This window comes from Eschrichtius robustus, chromosome 16 (assembly GCF_028021215.1).
Source record: "Eschrichtius robustus isolate mEscRob2 chromosome 16, mEscRob2.pri, whole genome shotgun sequence".
In the NCBI taxonomy this organism is placed as follows: Eukaryota; Metazoa; Chordata; class Mammalia; order Artiodactyla; family Eschrichtiidae; genus Eschrichtius; species Eschrichtius robustus.
The window spans coordinates 35,503,065-35,524,849 of NC_090839.1; positions in this window are offsets into that span (position 1 = coordinate 35,503,065).

Genomic DNA, 21,785 nt, shown 5'->3' on the forward strand with positions numbered 1-21,785 from the left:
TGGAGGAATATAATGAAAAGATTTTGTTCGGGCAAGCTTTTCTCTCCCAAACAAGTTTGAAAAGACCAGTTGACCATGTTCTCATTTCATGTGTTGTTTACTTTTATCTCCATGCAATTATGTTCATTTAGTATTTTAAATATAACAACAACAAAAAAATGGTGAAAATAATAATTTCCTTTTTTTTATCCAGAGGGCTGTGTCAGTGAAGATATTAAAATTAACTAAACATTAATCAGCAAACTCTTCTTGTTTTAACCCTTGCTCTTAAGCATTTCTCCAAAGCATTAATCTAGAAAACTTTAGGAAGGAACTTATAATGCCTCTAGGTCACCTTTTGGAGAATAAATTCTCATAAAATGCTAGGGCTCAAGTTATAGCTGAAGGAAAGGTCTGTGTAACCTCTTGAGAAAGCTTTTTTTCCATCCCATTTAGATGAAAGTACGCTATGAAAAACAATTTGATAAAGGCTTAATAACTAATAAGTCTGGTAAATTGAATCTTCCCCATATGTAGTTCTGAACCAAAGGTAAACTTTCAGTGTCTAGAGAAAAAGAGGCAGCTGCTTTTATCACAGGTGTATTATTCTGCTACTCTGGCTGTCCTTGTAGCTCTTGCTGGTGAAACAACACAGAAAGTAAAACATGCTCGCAGAACATAGTTATTTCCATACTCGCCCACATAGTATTCCCTTTGTAGCAAGCAATTTGTCTGCACTCAGTTTTTCCCAGTTGGTTCCCTGAATCAGACAGGCTTTCCCCAAACCCCTGGAGCTATTAGTCCTGTTAATCTTTGCCCTTCACGAATGAATCTTTTGTGCTGCTTATTACTGGACTTGGATTGCTGTCTTTCCTCCCTTTCATTCTTTTTTTTAATGAACAATAAGAGCAAACAGCTTGGGATGAAGGGGGGTGGTGCGGAGCGGTGACCTCTGGTTGGTCAATCACGATGACACAGTTTATACATTTGGAGGATTCCGTTGTCAAGGGACACAGGGTAGGATCACCTCCTAAGGAAATAATGTGGTCACATGACAAAGAGTTAAGGATGAGAGAAACCCTGAGGTTTCTGCTGCTGAACAATGACCAAGTTCACTGGTGTTCTCAGGTGCATGGGGGAGAATAGGCCCTCATTGTTAAGGCAGCATCAGCCCTGCCTTTGTTTCTGTTTCCCTTGCTGCAGCATCAACACTATCTTGTCAATCTGGAGACAGGTTGGCATAGGGCATAACTACTGATGGGTATTTAGCCAGTCAGTGTACCAAATGGCTTGTCCTTGTTGATATATGTATGTACCTTTGTCCACTCTTGAACTAGGCATATAAGTAACTGAAACTTTCACTAGGTACATGTTTCATGATGTCCAGTTTAACTCTTTATCAACTAGTTATACCTCTTTTCCTTACTATCAGGCTATGCTGAAATCTAGAGGCTTGACAGATTAAACTTGGTAAGTTATAAACACTGGCATTTAAAATATTCATTTTTCTCTAATTCCAGATGAGATTTTCTTTTTTATCTTTTTAAAAAATTGAGGTATGATATACGTAGTGCATATATTTATAGTCTATAGCTTGATGAATTTTTGTAGTATATACAGCCAATTAACTAGCACTGGCAAAGCCCATGAACAATTCCTGGGAAATAAAAATAGAATCTAGAGGTGTGGGTGGGGAGAGATAAATTGGGAGTTTGGGATTAACATATACACACTACTATATATAAAATTGGTAAAAAACAAGAACCTACTGTATAGCACAGGGAACTATACTCAATATTTTATAATAACCTATAATGGAAAAGAACCTGAAAAAGAAAAAATATGATACAAATGAACTTATATACAAAACAGAAATAGACCCACAGACATAGAAAACAAATTTATGGTTACCAAACGGGAAATGGTGGGGGGAGGGGTAAATTAGGAGTTTAGGATGAACATATACACACTACTAGATATAAAATAGATAACCAACAAGAACTAGATATAAAATAGATAACCAACAAGAACCTACTATACTCAGTATTTTGTAATAACCTATAAGGAAAAAAAATCTGAAAAAGAATATATATATATGCGTGTGTGTGTACATGTATATATGTATGTATGTATAACTGAACCACTTTGCTGTACATCTGAAACTAACACATTGTAAATCAACTATACATCAATAAAAAATAAAATTTAAAAAAAGAAAATAGATATGTAAAAAAAAAGTTTTTTCAGACTCCAAAAAAACAAAACAAAACTGAATATGGGTAATAAAGTCTAACCTTGTCTTTTATTCTTGCCTTTTGTGCTTAGTCTAGTTTCACTTCTCATAGGGTGCTGCATGCAAAGGCCTTGCACTTGGCACTTTAGACTAGAGTTCCTGGTGCAAAATTGCTGTGCAGACAATTCAGTTTGGTGGATCATGTGCAGAGATGCTGCGTCAGGCACTGAGATCTGGAACATGAGCAGCAGTGCCTGCCCCCTGCCTGCTGACCGGACCCCTATAAAGCAGCCCCACACACAGCCTGTTGGGAGAGCATGTGCTCTAGATCCCCAGCTCCTACCTCTCCACTCTCTGATCAAATAATAAGCCTTTCCTTTGCTTCTGAACCCCACTCAGTCTATTTCTATTGGTGCAAGTGACACCAGGCAGGAGGACCCTTGTCGGAGTTCAACTCCAAAAGATTGATAACACAACCACCAAGCAGATTAAGATGTAGAACATTTCTAGCAGTCCAAAAGGCTTCCTTCTGGCCCTTCCCAGGCAATACCTACCCCTGCCTCAAGAAACACTATTCTAACTTCAAGTCCCATAGATAAATTTTGCCTCTTCTCGAACTTTGCACAAATGGAATAATACAGAATTTATTACTCTGGGTCTATTTTTTAAAAATTCATAATCACATCTATGACATTCATCCTTGCTATTGCATTCTTTGTTATGGTTGTGTAATATTTTGTTGAATGAATATACTACCCTACTACAATTTATGGATCCATTCTACTGTTGAAAGACATTGGACCATTTCCAGTTTACAGCTTGAGTTGGCAATTCTTATACAAGTCTTTTGGTGAATATGCACTATCCTTTCTGTTGGATGTACCCAGGAGTTTCAGAAGTGCTGAATTGTAAGGTAGACACATTTGTTCAGCTTTAGGAGATATTGTCTATCAGTTCAGTATTCTTTTAAGAATTTATTATGTAAATTTAATCTAGACATAAGAAATAATCAATTTAAAACATTTAGATTATCCACAGTATCAGATGAGAGGAAAATTCCACTCGATTGATATTTATTCCCAAGCAATCTCAAAAATCATGGTTAGCAAATTAGATGATTACTGAATGCCATGTTTCATAAATAGTTGTCCATCTGATTCAAAGAAAGATAACTATAAAGAAGATAAAAGTTGTGTATGAATCAGAATCAGCTATACATCTTTCTGCTTATCTCCATGCACTTTAAACTGTGGGCAAAGGCGTTATTGCAGTTATTCGTAAGTCCTATTATTATGCACAACCCGAGAAATGCAGATTCCCAGGTCATGCCCCAGGACTGTGTTGTGTCAGTCACCTATTGCTGCATGACGACAAACCAGCTCGGAACTCAATGGCATATGACAATGGCATTTATTCCCACACTCAAAGTTATGCAGGTTTGGCTCAATTGTGCCCCATGTGTGTTTATTCTGAGACCCAGACCAAAGAGGCAGAAGCCACTGGGTGCATATTCTTCTCATGGCAGAGGCTGCAAGTTCCCATAGGGGATTCCTCTGAAGACATATGCTGGAAACTTCTACCCACATTCCACTGGTCAAATAAACCACATGGCCAACATCAATAGTACAGGGAAATATATTTGCCTCTAGTGGGAAGAATTGCCAAGTCACATGGGAAAGGGTCTGGATACAGATAGGGATGAAGAAATAGGAATAATTTTTTACATATGCAAAGCCTTTAACACATTATCACACATAATCCCCAGAAAAACTGTATGGAATTGGCCTTATTATTACTACAATGTACAGATAATGAAACGGGGGCTTAAAAAGGATGGGTGACTTAATCAAAGTAATCTTGTTAGTAAGTGACCAAGATAGATTTCCAAATGTGTTTAAAGTTTAATATAACCCCGACAACACAAAATATTTATGTGATTCCCTAGAAGAGGCTCTGAACAGTATTACAATGCATGTTATTTGAGCTGTGCTCTCAAGATCCCCTTTATCCATCCACTTGTACCTGAAACCTCCATTCCCCAAGATGACTACTACCAATCTTTTTTATCTGGATCCCCATATACATACATGTAAATCAAAACTCCTCTGGCACCTACTTTTCCATCTTGGAAAGAAATTTGGCCAGACCTGGCTTTCTATTCCCTTTACCCCTTTCTCCATTACAGAAATCAGTAAGGTCCAGAAAATCACTGGTATTACAGCACATTTAAAATGACTGAAAATACCTTAAATGAACTATGGCCTTATTATGAGGTGCTAAGCCATTTATTAAGAAGATATATGTTTCATTGTTCCTACTTCTTACCAGGAATAGCTACTCTTCATTTTTCTATACTCTACAGGATAGTGAAGAAAAGTTAGATTCACTCAATTTGCTAAGTGCTGATATCTTGACCCTCACCCTGCTCACTTGAGACCCCCATTTCATCCCATTTCTTCTCCTCTGCTTTTGCCGCCTGTTCTGTCTCTCACTTCTACTACTAGTGATAATCATTTATACAAACTGAAACTATGAATCCTAAATTTCCCCAAATATTAAAACATCTTTTGGGTAGCCATCAAGGTCAAAACCAAGAGAATTCCCTACTATGCCTCGCTTACATATTCGCAATTCCAGAGGACACTAACTCACCCAGTATGTTGTGTTTGTTTGTTCGGTATCTTATGGTGATGCTTAACGTTGTTCAATGATGTAGATTACTTGGGTCTCAGAGTTAAAAGGAATAGCGATTATGGACTAGTTTAGAAACTGCCTGATGATATTTCCTGACACACAGCTTCTTGAGGAGGGCATCTCAGCAGATAATGCTCAGCAGTACCTTGCCCTTTGGATGGATGGGTCAACCTAGAAAGTGGCACTTTAAAGAGTGTTTGAAGGATCACTTGGCCTTTCTCTGCCCTCTGGGAGTTGTTCCTGGATATGGGCAGAGACACCTGACCTTCTCAAGGGCTCATTGTCCTCTTCTACCCTCTGCCTTCCTCTCCCACCATTATTACTTATTTCAGTTTTAGTTGACCTTGATATTTGTCTACTACCTAACATTTGTGGATCATTAAATAATGAGACACCTTGTCCACCAACAATTATTAGAAAATGCAAAACTAATAAAATACTTTAGAACTTAATCAGAGGCCAGAATGGATGGGAGATATAAAAATTACTTTTTTGTAACATTCAAACCTTTATTTATGAATTTTAATTAAAAGCCTTTTAACTAAAATAAAGTGTAATTTAGTAGTAGCTCTTTTACATTAAATTTGTATTAGACACTTTTCTAATTTCATAAATGTAATGCACCTTCAATTAAAACATAGATTTCTCAGTTTGATTTTTCTTATGTTTTAATGTATCTATAGCCACAACCAGAGTTACGCCTGTGTCTATATTTGCATTAGATTACTTTTATTTTAAAATATAAATGCTTGCTCAGTTATTAGTTTTGTAATACAATGTCCTCTTCCTTGAATATTTGATTTTTGTAGGTGAGTTAGTTAGGTCTATGTTGGAGAATTCTTTAGTTGTCAACTGAAAGTAGGGCTAGTCTTGGCTTTTGGAAATGCTTAAATGTTGTTCCAACTTATTGTCCCTAAAGCCTGTATTCACAGGAATGACAAATTTGCATTTGTTTCAAAATGAAGAGAGATAACTTTTCTTACATTAAGCTTACAGAGATGTGACTTTTTTTTTTTATGTTAACCTTGTTACTAAAATTACAAAAGAAGAACTTTGGGAATCTTTGACATTTGCATAACAAGGAAATTTTTTCTTTAAGTTGCCCAAATTCTATACATTTTGGAGTCATTAAGAATGGAAACAACCTTAAAAAACTAAAAGTAGAACTACCATATGACCCAGCAATCCCACTACTTGGCGTATACCCTGAGAAAACCATAATTCAAAAAGGTACATGTATCACAATGTTCATTGCAGCACTATTTACAATAGCCAGGACGTGGAAGCGACCTAAATGTCCATCGACAGATGAATAGATAAAGAAGATGTGGCACATATATACAATGGAATATTACCCAGCCATGAAAAGAAATGAAATTGAGTTATTTTTAATGATGTGAATGGACCTAGAGTCTGTCATACGGAGTGAAGTAAGTCAGAAAGAGGAAAACAAATACTGTCTGCTAATGCACATATATGGAATCTAAAAATAAATGGTACTGATGAACCTAGCAGTGGGGCAGGAATAAAGACACAGACATAGAGAACGGACTTGAGGACACAGTGGGGAAGGGGAAGCTGGGATGTAGTGAGAGAGTAGCATTGACATGTAAACACTACCAAATGTTAAATGGATGGCTAGTGGGAAGCAGCCGCATAGCACAGGGAGATCAGCTTGGTACTTTGTGACCACCTAGAGGGGTGGGATAGGGAGGGTGAGAGGGAGATGCAAGAGGGAGGGGATATGGGGATATATGTATACATATAGCTAATTCACTTTGTTGTACAGAAGAAAGTGGCACAACTTTGTAAAGTAATTATACTCCAATAAAGATATTTAAAAAAATGGAAATAAGCAGGCATTCATTAGAACATCTATAAAATGGTACCCACAATTTTCTTTAGATCATTCTTGATTTGCTATGCCCCAAATATTCATGATAATAAATTATCCACATACATTTCAGTCTCTATTTTAAAAGTTCATACGTATTACTCCTAAGAAATTGAGTATCAATTTTGTTTGTTAAATCTCCCCAAAGCTATCATTTCTGGGAGGAATCACTACTCTAAAAACAGAAGATTCTCTGCTATTGCTTTATAAGAACTCCTTTGACTTCAAAATTCTGAAAATCATGATATTCTCATAGCCCAGGCTTCCTAAATAAATTCTGATCCTCCAAATGAACTAGCCTGTCGGGCTTCAGCTGTGACCAGGTGGGGAGGCAGACCAGGGGTGGGAGAGGGCCAAAAGGAAGATGCTGGCACCATCAGCTCTGTTTCAGCTGCTGACATAAACGTTACTTCTTATCAAGCTTTCTACATTTTCATGATGGTGGCAGGAATCAAGCCATTCCCAGGAGTCTACATATGGGACTTGGGACAATCACATACTCCCCACTGCTCTCTACCTCTTTCTGGATTAGGAAAAGCTTCAGCACAAAAAGAGCTGCCATACTCTGAAGTGAAAACTGAAGGCAGCTCTGAGAGTCCCAGATTCAAACATCATACCCCACCTTTGAGAAGACTTTTCTGGCCCTTTCACTCTCTAGGAATCTTTTGCTCTAGTCTTCTTTAGTTCATTCAACAAAAGATTACTGAAAATTTTTAGCCACCAAAGAAATGCAAGAAAAAATGAAAATGACCAAAATGTCAAAGTCTGACAGCACTATGGTGCCAATGATATGAAGCAACTGGAATGCCTATAAACTCCTGCTCCTTTTTTAAATTGTTTTTCATTTATAGGTGTATATGTATCTACTTTTTAATTCACCTTAATTCAGAATAAAATAATTCCAATATTTTGGTCTTAATTATTTATTTATGTTACATCACTTCTCACCTACTTCCAATTATATTTATGGTTCATTAAGTAAAAACCAAAATGTACTTGCTGTTAAATAATAAAAGTAGAACCCATTAGTGTCTAGTGTATTTCTACTAGGTGAAATCCTCAATCTTTAAGCATAGTGTTCTAGGAACTTGATTTTCAAAGGTAGTAGAAAGTTTTATTTGAGATTTGTGATTGTCTCTCTTTGTCTGGCTAAGCAAATTTGTCAGCTTCATTTTCCTCAAGCTGTTTCCAGGTATACCTTTTTAGAAACTCGAGAGTGATCCCTTAGCTTTTTCTTACCATTTGTCAGGAGGCATGGTCTCTAGGTCTACTGAGGGCTATGGAAGAATACGCAAGGATATGGAAGATCTCTTGGGTCTTTTCAGCAGGGTGACATGGACATATGTGGCCACTGCCTACACCAGTTTGTCACCACAGACCTTGTCAAGATCAAGGTTCTTGAGTATGAAGAAAAAGAAAAAAAAAAAAACAAACCCTGAGGTCATCATTAATGCTATTTGTAAATTTTTCTCATTTTCCTTCCAGGTCTTGATGTTAGGCACGGTACTGTGATTTACTTTTGCCAATGATATGAGCAGAAGTGATTGCATTATTACCTCTTGGGGAAAGCTGTAAGAGTCAGTGTGTAATTCACATGCTCTCTCTTTCCATTTGCCATGGTGATCAGTAATATTCCAAATAGAGGCTCTTTTGTCAGCCTGGTTCCCAGCATGAGGACAGTGCTGAACATAGCCCTCAGTTGACCCATGATGGACATGCAGCATGAACAATAAATTTAAACCTTTGATGTTTTAGGCCACTGGGTGTTCTTTGTTTTTGTTACTGCAGCATAACCTAGCTCATCCTGAACTTTTCAGATGGGTTAAATAATTGGTCTTTGAAAGACCAATTTTATTAACATGCCCCAAAGAATAGGGCTTCATACACCAGAGAGCACAGTCATTCCCAGGAGACAAATGGACCTGGAAAGACACCTGATGATTCAGAATCCTGGGGCAGAGAGGGAAAAACATCCTTCCTTGCCCTGCCATTCTTTGCCAAACTCCTGAGCCCAAGTGAAACATGGTTCAGTGATTCACAGTGTGAGTAAAGTCACAGAGAATCAATAAACCATTTCATTTCATATCAGAAGTCCAACAGTCTTTCCAGTTGTCCATGGCTGAGGGCTTTGAGGGTTTAGTGGAGTTTTCTGGTGAATCATAGTTATTTATTCTAATTTGGACTTGAGACTATTTAGGTGCTTCCCACTGCTTGTGATAACGAATGGCTCTGATTCACTGTACATGGAGTTGTATAAGTAATAGATGCAAGTGCTGTTAATACTTGTGGCCCTGGTCAGTTCCTTATAAGTCTTCTACTCTTATTTGTTATTTTTAACATTAGGAATCTAAATCTAGAAAAGTTAAGTGACCATGTCATAGCTATACAGCAAATAAGTGACAGAGTCTGGCCTGGAATCCAAGCCCCATGTCACAATTACAGGACTCTTAACACACACTAGATGGTGTGTTTGCTTGGAACCAGAACAGAAAGAGAGGTTGTGTCATTCTTTTTATTTTTTCAAATTGAAGTATAGTTGATTTACAATATTATATTAATTTCAGGGGTACAACATAGTGATTCAATATTTTTATAGATTATACTCCCTTTAAATTATTACAAAATAATGGTTATATTTTCCTATGCTGTACAACATAACCTTTTAATTTATTTTATACATAGTAATTTGTATCTCTTAATTCCCTACCCTCTCCCCACTGGTAACCACTAGTTTGTTCTCTATATCTGTGAGTCTGTTTCTGTTTTGTTATATGCATTCCTTTGTTTTATCTTTTAGATTCCACATACAAGTGATAACGTAGAGGATTTGTCTTTCTCTGTCTGACTTGTTTCACTAAGCATAATACCCTCTGGGTTCATCCATGTTGTTTCAAATGGCAGAATTTCATTCTTTTTTTAATGGCTGAGTTATATTCCATTGTATATATGTATTGTGTATATATATGTGTGTATATATATATATATATATATATATATATATATATATATACACATACAACATCTTCTTTATCCATTCATATGTTGATGGACATGTAGGTTGCTTCCATATCTTGGCAATTGTAAATAATGCTGCTATGAACATTGGGGTGCACGTATATTTTCAAATTATTGCTTTGTTTTTTTCAGATATATACCCAGGAGTGGGATTGCTGAATCATATGGTAGTTCTATCTTTACTTTTTTGAGGAAATTCCATCCTGTTTCCCATAGTGGCTGAACTGATTTACATTTCCACTGTTATTAGTAGACTTTTTAACGATAGCCATTGCGACAGGTGTGAAGTGATATCTCATTGTGGTTTGATTTGCATTTCTCTGATGATTAGCGATGTTGAGCATCTTTTCATGTGCCTGTCAGTCATCTGTATATCTTCATTGGAAAAATTTCTATTCAGGTTCTCTGCCCATTTTTTAATCAGGTTGTTTGTTTTTTTGTTTTTTTATATAGAGTTATATGAGCTGTTTATATATTTTGGATATTAATCTTTATTGGTCATATGATTGGCAAATATTTTCTCCCATTCAGTAGGTTATCTTTTTTTGTCCATGGTTTTCTTTGCTGTACAAAAGCTTTTAAGTTTTAATTAGGTCCCATTTGTTTATTTTTGCTTTCATTTCTTTTGCCATAGGAGATAAATCCAAAAAAAAATATTGCTTTGATTTATGTCAAAGAGAGTTCTGCCTCTGTTCTCTTCTTGGAGTTTTATGGTTTCAGGTATTACTTTTATTTCTTTAATCCATTTTGAGTTTATTTTTGTTTATCATGTAAGAAAATGTTCTAATTTTCTTCTTTTACATGTAGCTGCCCAATTTTCCTAGCTCTACTTATTGGAGAGACTGTCTTTTCTTTACTGTGTATTCTTGCCTACTTTGTTATAGATTAATTGACCATAAGTGTGTGAGTTTATTTCTCAGCTCTCTATTCTGTTCCAATGATTTATGTGTCTGTTTTTGTGTCAGTACCATGCTGTTTTGATTATTGTCACTTGTAGTACAGTCTAAGGCCAGGGAGCATGATACCTCCACCTTTGTTCTTTTTCCTCAAGATTGCTTTGGCAATTTGAGGTGTTTTGTGGTTCCATATAAATTTTAGGATTATTTGTTCTAGTTCTATGAAAAATGTCATGGGTATTTGGATAGAGATTACAATAAATCTGTAGATTACTTTGAATACTATGGACATCTTAAGAATATTAATTCTTCCAGTCCAAGAGTATGAGTTATCTTTCTATTTCTTTGTACCATCTTCAACTTCCTTCATCAATGTTTTATAGTTTTCAGAGTATAGGTCTTTCACCTCCTTGGTTAAGTTTATTCCAAGGTACTTTCTTCTTTTTGATGTGATTTTTAAACAGGATTGTTTTCTTGCTTTCTCTTTCTTATGGTTCATTATTAGTGTATAGAAAAGCAACCGATTTCTGCATGTTAATCTTGCATCCTGCAACTTTAATGAATTCATTTATTAGTTCTAATAATTTTTTGGTGGTGACTTTAGGATTTTCTATATATAGTATCATGTCATCTGCAACTAGTGACAGTTTTACTTCTTCCCTTTCAATTTCAATGTGTTTTTTTCTTATCTGATTGCTGTGGCTAGGACCTCTGATTCCATGCTAAAGAGAAGTGGTGAGACTGGGCATTCTTGTCTTCTCTGATTTTAGAGGAAAGGCTTTCAGCCTTTCACCATTAAGTATGGTGTTAGCTGTGGTTTTGTCATAAATGACCTTTATTATGTTGAGATATGTTCCCTCTACACCAACTTTGATGAGAGTTTTTATCATGAATTGATATTGAATTTTGTCAAATGCTTTTCTGCATCTATGAGATGATCATGTGACTTTTATCCTTCTTCTTATTAATGTGGTATATCACATTGATTGATTTGCAGATATTGAACATCTGCATCTTGCAACCCTGGAATAAATCCAACTTGATCATGGTGCATGATCCTTTGTATATATTGCTGAAATCTGCTTGCTGATATTTTGTTGAGGATTTTTACGTCTCCATTCTTTAGAGATATTGGCCTATAAATGTCTTTTTTGAAGTGTCTTTGGTTTTGGTAATATTGGCTTCATAGAATGAATTTGGGAGTGTTCCCTCCTCTTCAAATTTTTGGAATGGTTTGAGAAGGGTAGGTGTTATCTCTTCTGTATATGTTTGGTAGAATTGACCTGTGAAGCTATCTGGTACTGGACTTTTATTTTTTGGGAATTTTTAAATTATAAATTAAATTTCACTACTAGTGATTGGTCTGGTCAGACTGTCTGTTTCTTCCTGATTCAGTCTTGGAAGGTTGTGTGTTTTTAGAAATTTGTCCATTTCTTCAAGGTTGTCCAATTTTTTGGCATATGATTTTTTGTATCTCTGTGATATCAGTTGTTAGTTCCCTTCTTACAGTTCTTATTTTGCTTCTCTGTGTCCTCTCTCTTTTTCCCTTGAGACTGGCTAAAGGTTTATCAACTTTGTTTATGTTTTCAAAAAAACAGTTCTTTGTTTCATTGAGCTCTTCTACTGTTTTGTGGGTCTCTATTTTATTTATTTTCTCTCTAATCTTTATTTTTTCCTTCCTTCTGCTGACTTTGGGCTTTGTTTGCTCTTCTTTTTCTAATTTATTCAGATGGGAGGTTAGATTTTTACTTGAGATTTTTCTTGTTTTTTGAAGAAAGCTTGTATTGCTAAAAACATCCCTCTTAGAAATGCTTTTGCAGCATCCCATAGATTTTGCAAAGTTTTGTTTCCATTTTCATTTGTCTGAAGGTATTTTCTGATTTCCTCTTTGATTTCTTCGTTGACCTTTTGGTTTTTGAGTAATGTGTTATTTAGTCTCCACGTATTTGTGTTTTTCCTGTTTTTCTTCTCTTAATTGATTTCTAGGTTCATACCATTGCTGTTGGGAGAAAAAAAATTCTTGATATAACTTCTTTCCTCTTAAATTTGTTGAGATTTGTCTTTTGGCCTAGCAAGTCATCTATCCTGAAGAATGTTCCATGTGTACTTGAAAAGAATGTGTATTCTGATGTTTTTTGGATGGACTATCCTGTAGATCTCTGTTAAGTCCCACTGGTCTAATGTGCCATTTAACAGCACTGCTTCCTTAATGATTTTTTTTTTGGTCTGGATGATCTGTCCATTGATGTAAGTGGGGTGTTAAAGTCCCCTACTATTTTTGTGTTATTGTTAATTTCTCTCTTTCTGTCTTTTAATATTTTACATACTTAGGTGCTCCTATATTAGGTGTATATGTATAAAGAAGTGTTATATCTTCTTGTATTGATCCTGTTATCAGTATGTAATGCCTTTCTGTGTCTTTTATTATAGACTTTGTTTTAAAATCTGTTTTGTCTGATATGTGTATTGCTAACCCCATTTTCTTGTCATTTTCATTTTCATGAAATATCTTTTTCCATCCCCTCACTTTCAGTTTGTGTGTGTCTTTAGCTCTTAAGTGAGTCTCCTATAGGCAACATGTAGATGGGTCTTGCTTTTTTATCCAATCAGTCACCCTATGTCTTTTGACTGGAGCATTTAGTCCATTGACATCTAAAGTGATTATTGATAGATAGGTACTTATTACCATTTTGTTACTTGTTTTCTTGCTGTTTTTGTAGTTCTCTATTCTTTTCCCTTTCTTTTAGTTTCTTCCCTGTGGTTTGATGTTTTCTTTAGTGGTATGCTTGTGTTCTTTTCTCTATAGTCTTTGTGTATCTATTGTAGGTTTTTGATTTGTGGTTACCATGGGGTTAATATATGTTGACCTATAATTATATCTACTTGTTTTATATATGTAGTCATTTAAATTCAAACACACTCCAAAAAATCTACATTTTTTTTTTACGCCTCTCCCCTACATTTTGTGTTTTTGATGTCATATTTTAAATATTCCTGTTTATTTCTTTACTGATTATTGTGGTTTTAGTTGATTTTACACATTTTTGTCTCTTAATCTTTGTACTAGCTTATTTAAGAGGTTGATCCTCAACTTTTACTATATATTTGCCCTTACTAGTGGTATGTTTTCTTTCTTAGAGATGCTTCCTTTTTGTTATAGCCTTTCCTTTTCCACTTAGAAAAAAAAAACTCTTTAACATTTTTTAGGGTAGGTTTAGTATTGATGAACACTTAGTTTTTGCTGTCTGAGATGTTCTTTATCTTTCCTACAATTCTGAATGATAATCTTGCTGGGAAGAGTATCCTAGGTTGCAGCTATTTCCAACTTGGCACTTTGGATATATCATGACATTTCCTTTTGGCTTGCAAAGTTTCTGCAGAAAAATCAGCTGATAGCTTTATGGGGGTCACCTTGTATATGAGTCTTTGTTTTTCTCTGGCTGCCTTTAAAATCCTCTCTTTATCTTTAACTTTTGCTGTTTTAATTATGACTTAGTGTGGATCTCTGTTGGTTCATCTTGTTTGGTATCCTTTGTGCTTCCTGTGCCTGGATATCTGTTTCCTTCTTCAGGTTCGGAAAGTTTTCAGCCATAATTTCATCAAATACAGTTTTGACCCCTTCCTATCTCGCTCTCCTTCTTCTGGTAACGTTATAATGCGAATGTTGGTTCGCTTAATGTTGTCATAGAAGTCCCTTAAACTGTTCTCATTTTTTAAAAATTTTGTTTTCCTTTTTGCTGTTCTGATTGGTTGATTTCATTATTCTATCTTCCAGATCACTTATGCATTCTTCTGCATCACCTAGTCTGCTGTTAGATTCTTCTAGTGTATTTTTTTTTCATTTTAGTTACTGTATTCTTCAGTTCTGAGGTGTTCTTTTTTATATTTCCTGAGTTTTTATTAAAATTCTTACTGTCTTTATCTATTCCTTTCCTTAATTCAGTCAGCATTCATATTAGTAATGCTTTGAACTCTTTTTGTTTTTCCTTTTTTTTTTTAACATCTTTATTGGAGTATAATTGCTTTACAATGGTGTGATAGTTTCTGCTTTATAACAAAGTGAATCAGTTATACTTATACATATATCCCCATATCTCTTCCCTCTTGCGTCTCCCTCCCTCCCACCCTCCCTATCCCCCCCACCATGCGGTCACAAAGCACCGAGCTGATCTCCCTGTGCTATGCTGCTGCTTCCCACTAGCTCTCTACTTTACATTTGGTAGTGTATATATGTCCATGCCTCTCTCTCACTTTCTCCCAGCTTACCCTTCCACCTCCCTGTATCCTCAAGTCCATTCCCTAGTAGGTCTGCGTCTTTATTCCCATCTTGCCCCTAGGTTCTTCATGACCATTTTTTGGTTTTTTAGATTGCATATATATGTGTTAGCATACGGTATTTGATTTTCTCTTTCTGACTCACTTCACTTTGTATGACAGACTCTAGGTCCATCCACCTCACTACAAATAACGCAATTTCGTTTCTTTTTATGGCTGAGTAATAGTCCATTGTATATATGTGCAACATCTTCTTTATCCGTTCATCTGTTGATGGACACTTAGGTTGCTTCCATGTCCTGGCTATTGTAAATAGAGCTGCAGTGAACATTGTGGTACATGACTCTTTCTGAATTATGGTTTTCTCAGGGTATATGCCCAGTAGTGGGATTGCTGGGTCATATGGTAGTTTTATTTTTAGTTTTTTAAGGAACCTCCATACTGTTCTCCATAGTGGCTGTATCAATTTACATTCCCACCAACAGTGCAAGAGGGTTCCCTTTTCTCCACACCCTCTCCAGCATTTATTGTTTGTAGATTTTTTGATGATGGCCATTCTGACTGCTGTGAGATGATATCTCATTGTAGTTTTGATTTGCATTTCTCTAATGATTAATGATGTTAAGCATCCTTTCATGTGTTTGTTGGCAATCTGTATATCTTCTCTGGAGAAATGTCTATTTAAGTCTTCTGCCCATTTTTGGATTGGGTTGTTTGTTTTTTAAATATTGAACTGCATGAGCTGCTTGTAAATTTTGGAAATTAATCCTCTGTCAGTTGCTTCATTTGCAAATATTTTCTCCCATTCTGAGGGCTGTCTTTTCGTCTTGTTTATGTTTTCCTTTGCTGTGCAAAAGCTTTCAAGTTTCATTAGGTCCTATTTGTTTATTTTTGTTTTTATTTCCGTTTCTCTAGGAGGTGGGCCAAAAAGGATCTTGCTGTTATGTATGTCATAGAATGTTCTTCCTATGTTTTCCTCTAAGAGTTTGATAGTGTCTGGCCTTACATTTAGGTCTTTAATCCATGTTGAGCTTATTTTTGTGTATGGTGTTAAGGAGTGTTCTAATTTTATTCTTTCACATGTAGCTGTCCAGTTTTACCAACACCACTTATTGAAGAGGCTGTCTTTTCTCCATTGTATATTCTTGCTTCCTTTATCAAAGATAAGGTGACCATATGTGTGTGGGTTTATCTCTGGGCTTTCTATCCTGTTCCATTGATCTATATTTCTGTTTTGGGGCCAGTACCATACTGTCTTAATTAAGGTAGCTTTGTAGTATACTCTGAAGTCCGGGAGCCTGATTCCTCCAGCTCCGTTTTTCTTTCTCAAGATTGCTTTGGCTATTCAGGGTCTTTTGTATTTCCATACAAATTGTGAAATTTTTTTTTCTAGTTCTGTGAAAAATGCCAGTGGTAGTTTGATAAGGATTGCATCGAATCTGTAGATTGCTTTGGGTAGTAGAGTCATTTTCACAATGTTGATTCTTCCAATCCAAGAACATGGTATATCTCTCCATCTATTTGTATCATCTTTAATTTCTTTCATCAGTGTCTTATAATTTTCTGCATGCAGGTCCTTTGTCTCCTTAGGTAGGTTTATTCCTAGGTATTTTATTCTTTTTGTTGCAATGGTAAATGGGAGTGTTTTCTTAATTTCACTTTCAGATTTCTCATCATTAGTGTATAGGAATGCAAGAGATTTCTGTGCATTAATTTTGTATCCTGCCACTTTACCAATTCACTGATTAGCTCTAGGAGTTTTCTGGTAGCATCTTTAGGATTCTCTATGTATAATATCATGTCATCTGCAGACAGTGACAACTTTATTTCTTTTCCAATTTGGATTCCTTTTATTTCTTTTTCTTCTCTGCTTGCTGTGGGTAAAACTTCCAAAACTATGTTGAATAATAGTGGTGAGAGTGAGCAACCTTGTCTTTTTCCAGATCTTAGTGGAAATGGTGTCACTTTTTCACCATTGAGGACGATGTTGGCTCTGGATTTGTCATATATGGCTTTTATTATGTTGATGTAAGTTCCCTCTATGCCTACTTTCTGGAGGATTTTTATCATAAATTGGTGTTGAATTTTGTTGAAAGATTTCTCTGCATCTATTGAGATGATCATATGGTTTTTCTCCTTCAATTTGTTTATATGGTGTATCACATTGATTGATTTGCGTATTTTGAAGAATCCTTGCATCCCTGGGATAAACCGCACTTGATCATCGTGTATAATTCTTTTAATGTGTTGTTGGATTCTGTTTGCTAGTATTTTGTTGAGGATTTTTGCATCTATGTTCATCAGTGATATTGGCCTGTAGTTTTCTTTCTTTGTGACATATTTGTCTGGTTTTGGTATCAGGGTGATGGTGGCCTCGTAGAATGAGTTTGGGAGTGTTCCTCCCTCTGCTGTATTTTGGAAGAGTTTGAGAATGATGAGTGTGAGCTCTTTTCTAAATGTTTGATAGAATTCGCCTGTGAAGCCATCTGGTCCTGGGCTTTTGTTTGTTGGAAGATTTTTAATCACAGTTTCAATTTCAGTGCTTGTGATTGGTCTGTTCATATTTTCTAATTCTTCCTGGTTCAGTCTTGGAAGGTTATGCATTTCTAAGAATTTGTCCATTTCTTCCAGGTTGTCCATTTTATTGGCATAGAGTTGCTTGTAGTAATCTCTCATGATCGTTTGTATTTCTGCAGTGTCAGTTGTTACTTCTTTTTCATTTTTAATTCTACTGATTTGCATCTTCTCCCTTTTTTTCTTGATGAGTCTGGTTTATGGTTTATCAATTTTTTTTTATCTTCTCAAAGAACCAGCTTTTAGTTTTATTGATTTTTGCTTTCGTTTCCTTCATTTCTTTTTCATTTTTTTCTGATCTGATCATTCTGATTTCTTTCCTTCTGTTAGCTTTGGGGTTTTTTTGTTCTTCTTTCTCTAATTGCTTTAGGTGTAAAGTTAGGTTGTTTATTTGAGATGTTTCTTGTTTCTTAAGGTAGGATTTTATAGCTATAAACTTCCCTCTTAGAACTGCTTTTGCTGCATCCCATAGGTTTTGGGTCGTCGTGTTTTCATTGTCATTTGTTTCCAGGTATTTTTTGATTTCCTCTTTGATTATTTCAGCGATCTCTTGTTTATTAAGTAGTGTATTGTTTAGCCTCCATGTGTTTGTAGTTTTTACAAATTTTTTCCTGTAATTGATATCTCATCTCATAGTGTTGTGGTCGCAAAAGATACTTGATACAATTTCAATTTTCTTAAATTTACCAAAGCTTGACTTCTGCCCCAAGATATGATCTATCCTGGAGAATGTTCCATGAGCACTTGAGATGAACGTGTATTCTGTTGTTTTTGGATGGCATGTCCTATAAATTTCAATTAAGTCCATCTTTTTTCATGTATCATTTAAACCTTGTGTTTCCTTATTTATTTTCATTTTGGTTGATTTGTCCATTGGTGAAAGTGTGGTGTTAAAGTCTCCTAGTATGATTGTGTTACTGTCAATTTCCCCTTTTATGGCTGTTAGTATTTGCCTTATGTATTGAGGTGCTTCTATGTTGGGTGCATAAATATTTACAATTGCTATATCTTCTTCTTGGATGGATCTGTTGATCATTATGTAGTGTCCTTCTTTGTCTCTTGTAATAGTCTTTATTTTAAAGTCTATTTTGTCTGATATGAGAATTGCTAATCCAGCTTTCTTTTGATTTCCATTTGTATGGAGTATCTTTTTCCATCCCCTCACTTTCAGTCTGTATGTGTCCCTAGGTCTGAAGTTCGTCTCTTATAGACAGCATATATATGGGTCTTGTTTTTGTATACATTCAGCCATTCTATGTCTTTTGCTTGGAGCATTTAATCCATTTACATTTAAGGTAATTATCTATATGTATATTCCTATTACAATTTTCTTAATTGTTTTGGGTTTGTTATCGTAGGTCTTTTCCTTCTCTTGTGTTTCCTTCCTCGAGTATTTCCTTTAGCATTTGTTGTAAAGCTAGTTTGGTGGTGCTGAATTCTCTTAGTTTTTGCTTGTCTGTAAAGGTTTTAATTTCTCCATCAAATCTGCATGAGATCCTTGCTGGGTAGAGTAATCTTGATTGTAGGTTTTCCCCCTTCATCACTTTAAATATGTCCTGCCACTCCCTTCTGGTTTGCAGAGTTTCTGCTGAAAGATCAGCTGTTAACCTTATGGGGATTCCCTTGTGTGTTATTTGTTGTTTTTCCCTTGCTGCTTTTAATATGTTTTCTTTATATTTAATTTTTGATAGTTTGATTAATATGTGTCTTGGCGTGTTTCTCCTTGGATTTATCCTGTATGGGACTCTCTGTGCTTCCCGGACTTGATGAACTATTTCCTTTCCCATAATAGAGAAGTTTTCAACTATAATCGCTTCAAATATTTTCTCAGTCCCTTTCTTTTTCTCTTTTCTTCTGGGACCCCTATAATTCGAATGTTGTTTCATTTGATGTTGTCCCAGAGGTCTCTGAGACTCTCCTCAATTCTTTTCATTCGTTTTTTCTCTTTTCTGCTCTGCAGTTCTTATTTCCACTATTTTATTTCCAGGTCACTTATCTGTTCTTCTACCTCAGTTATTCTGCTATTGTTCCCTTCTAGAGAATTTTAAATTTCATTTATTGTGTTGTTCATCACTCTTTGTTTGCTCTTTAGTTCTTCTAGGTCCTTGTTATATGTTTCTTGTATTTTCTCCATTCTATTTCCAAGATTTTGGATCATCTTTACTATCATTATTCTGAATTCTCTTTCAGGTTGACTGCCTATTTCCTCTTCAGTTGTTAGGGCTGGTGAGTTTTTACCTTGCTCCTTCATCTGCTGTATGTTTCTCTGTCTTCTCATTTTGCATATCTTACTGTGTTTGTTGTCTGCTTTTCACAGGCTGCAGGTTCGTGGTTCCTGTTGTTTTTGGTGTCTGTCCCCAGTGGCTAAGGTTGGTTCAGTGGGTTGTGTAGGTTTCCTGTTGGAGGGGACTAGTGCCTGTGTTCTGGTGGATGAGGCTGGATCTTGTCCTTCTGGTAGGCAGGTCCACGTCTGGTGGTGTGTTTTGGGGTGTCTGTGGCCTTATTATTTTAGGCAGCCTCTCTGCTAATGGGTGGGGTTATGTTCCTGTCTTGCTAGTTGTTTGGCATAGGGTGTCCAGCTCTGTAGCTTGCTGGTCGGTGAGTGGAGCTGTGTCTTGATGTTGAGATGGAGATCTATGGGAGATTTTCACCGTTTGATATTACATGGAGCTGGGAGGTCTCTGGTGGACCAATGTCCTGAACTTGGCTCTCCCACCTCAGAGGCACAGCCCTGATGCCTGGCTGGAGCACCAAGAGCCTGTCATCCATATGGGTCAGAATAAAAGGGAGAAAAAAAAGAAAGAAGAAAAAATTAAATTAAATTGAATTAAAAAGTTATTAAAATAAAAAATAATTATTAAAAAAAATTTTTAAGTAATAAAAAAATAGAAAAAGAAATGAAGAAAGAATATAGCAACCTAACCCATAAACAAACCCACCAATGATAACAAGTGCCAAAAACTATACAAAACAAACTAACAAAAAACAAACAACAACAACAAAAAAAACGTACTGACTGAACCCTAGGACAAATGCTAAAAACAAAGCTATACAGACAAAATCACACACAGAAGCATATACATACACACTGACATAAAGAGAAAAAAGGAAAAGTATATATATATCTTTGCTCCCAAAGTCCACCTCCTCAATTTGTGATGATTCATTGTCTATTCACGTATTCCACAGATGCAGGGTACATCAGGTTGATTGTGGAGATTTAATCCGCTGCTCCTGAGGCTGCTGGGAGAAATTTCCCTTTCTCTTCTTTGTTCGCACAGCTCCTGGGGTTCAGCTTTGTATTTGGCCCCACCTCTGCGTGTAGGTCGCCTGAGGGCGTCTGTTCTTTGCTCAGACACGGTGGGTTTAAAGGAGCAGCTGATTTGGGGGCTCTGGCTCACTCAGGCCAGGGGTAGGGAGGGGTACAGAGTGCAGGGCAAGCCTGCGGCGGCAGAACCCAGCGTGACGTTGCAACAGCCTGAGGTGCCGGGTGTTCTCCCAGGAACGTTGTCCCTGCACTGTCCCTGCAGTTGTGGGCTGCACAGGCTCCCGGGAGGGGAGGTGTGGATAGTGACCTGTGCTTGCACACAGGCTTCTTGGTGGCCGCAGCAGCAGCCTTAGTGTCTCATGCCTATCTCTGGGGTCCGCGTTGATAGCTGCAGCCTGCGCCCATCTCTGGAGCTCCTTTAAGCGGCACGCTTAATCCCCTCTCTTCACGCACCAGGAAACAAAGAGGCAAGAAAAAGTCTCTTGCCTCTTTGGCAGCTGCAGACTTTTCCGCGGACTCCCTACCGGCTAGCTGTGGTGCACTAGCCCCCTTCAGGCTATGTTCACACTGCCAACCCCAGTCCTCTCCCTGGGATCTGACCTCTGAAACCAGAGCCTAAGCTCCCATCCCCGACCCGTCCCAGCGGGTGAGCAGACAAGCCTCTAGGGCTGGTGAGTGCTGGTCAGCACCAATCCTCTGTGCGGGAATCTCTCCGCTTTGCCCTCTGCACCCCTGTTGCTGCACTCTCCTCCGTGGCTCTGAAGCTTCCCCCCTCTGGCACCCGCAGTCTCTGTCCGCGAAGGGGCTTCCTAGTGTGTGGAAACCTTTCCTCCTTCACAGCTCCCTCCCACTGGTGCAGGTCCCGTCCCTATTCCTTTGTCTCTATTTTTTCTTTTTTCTTTTGCCCTACCCAGGTACGTGGGGAGTTTCTTGCCTTTTGGGAGGTCTGAGGTCTTC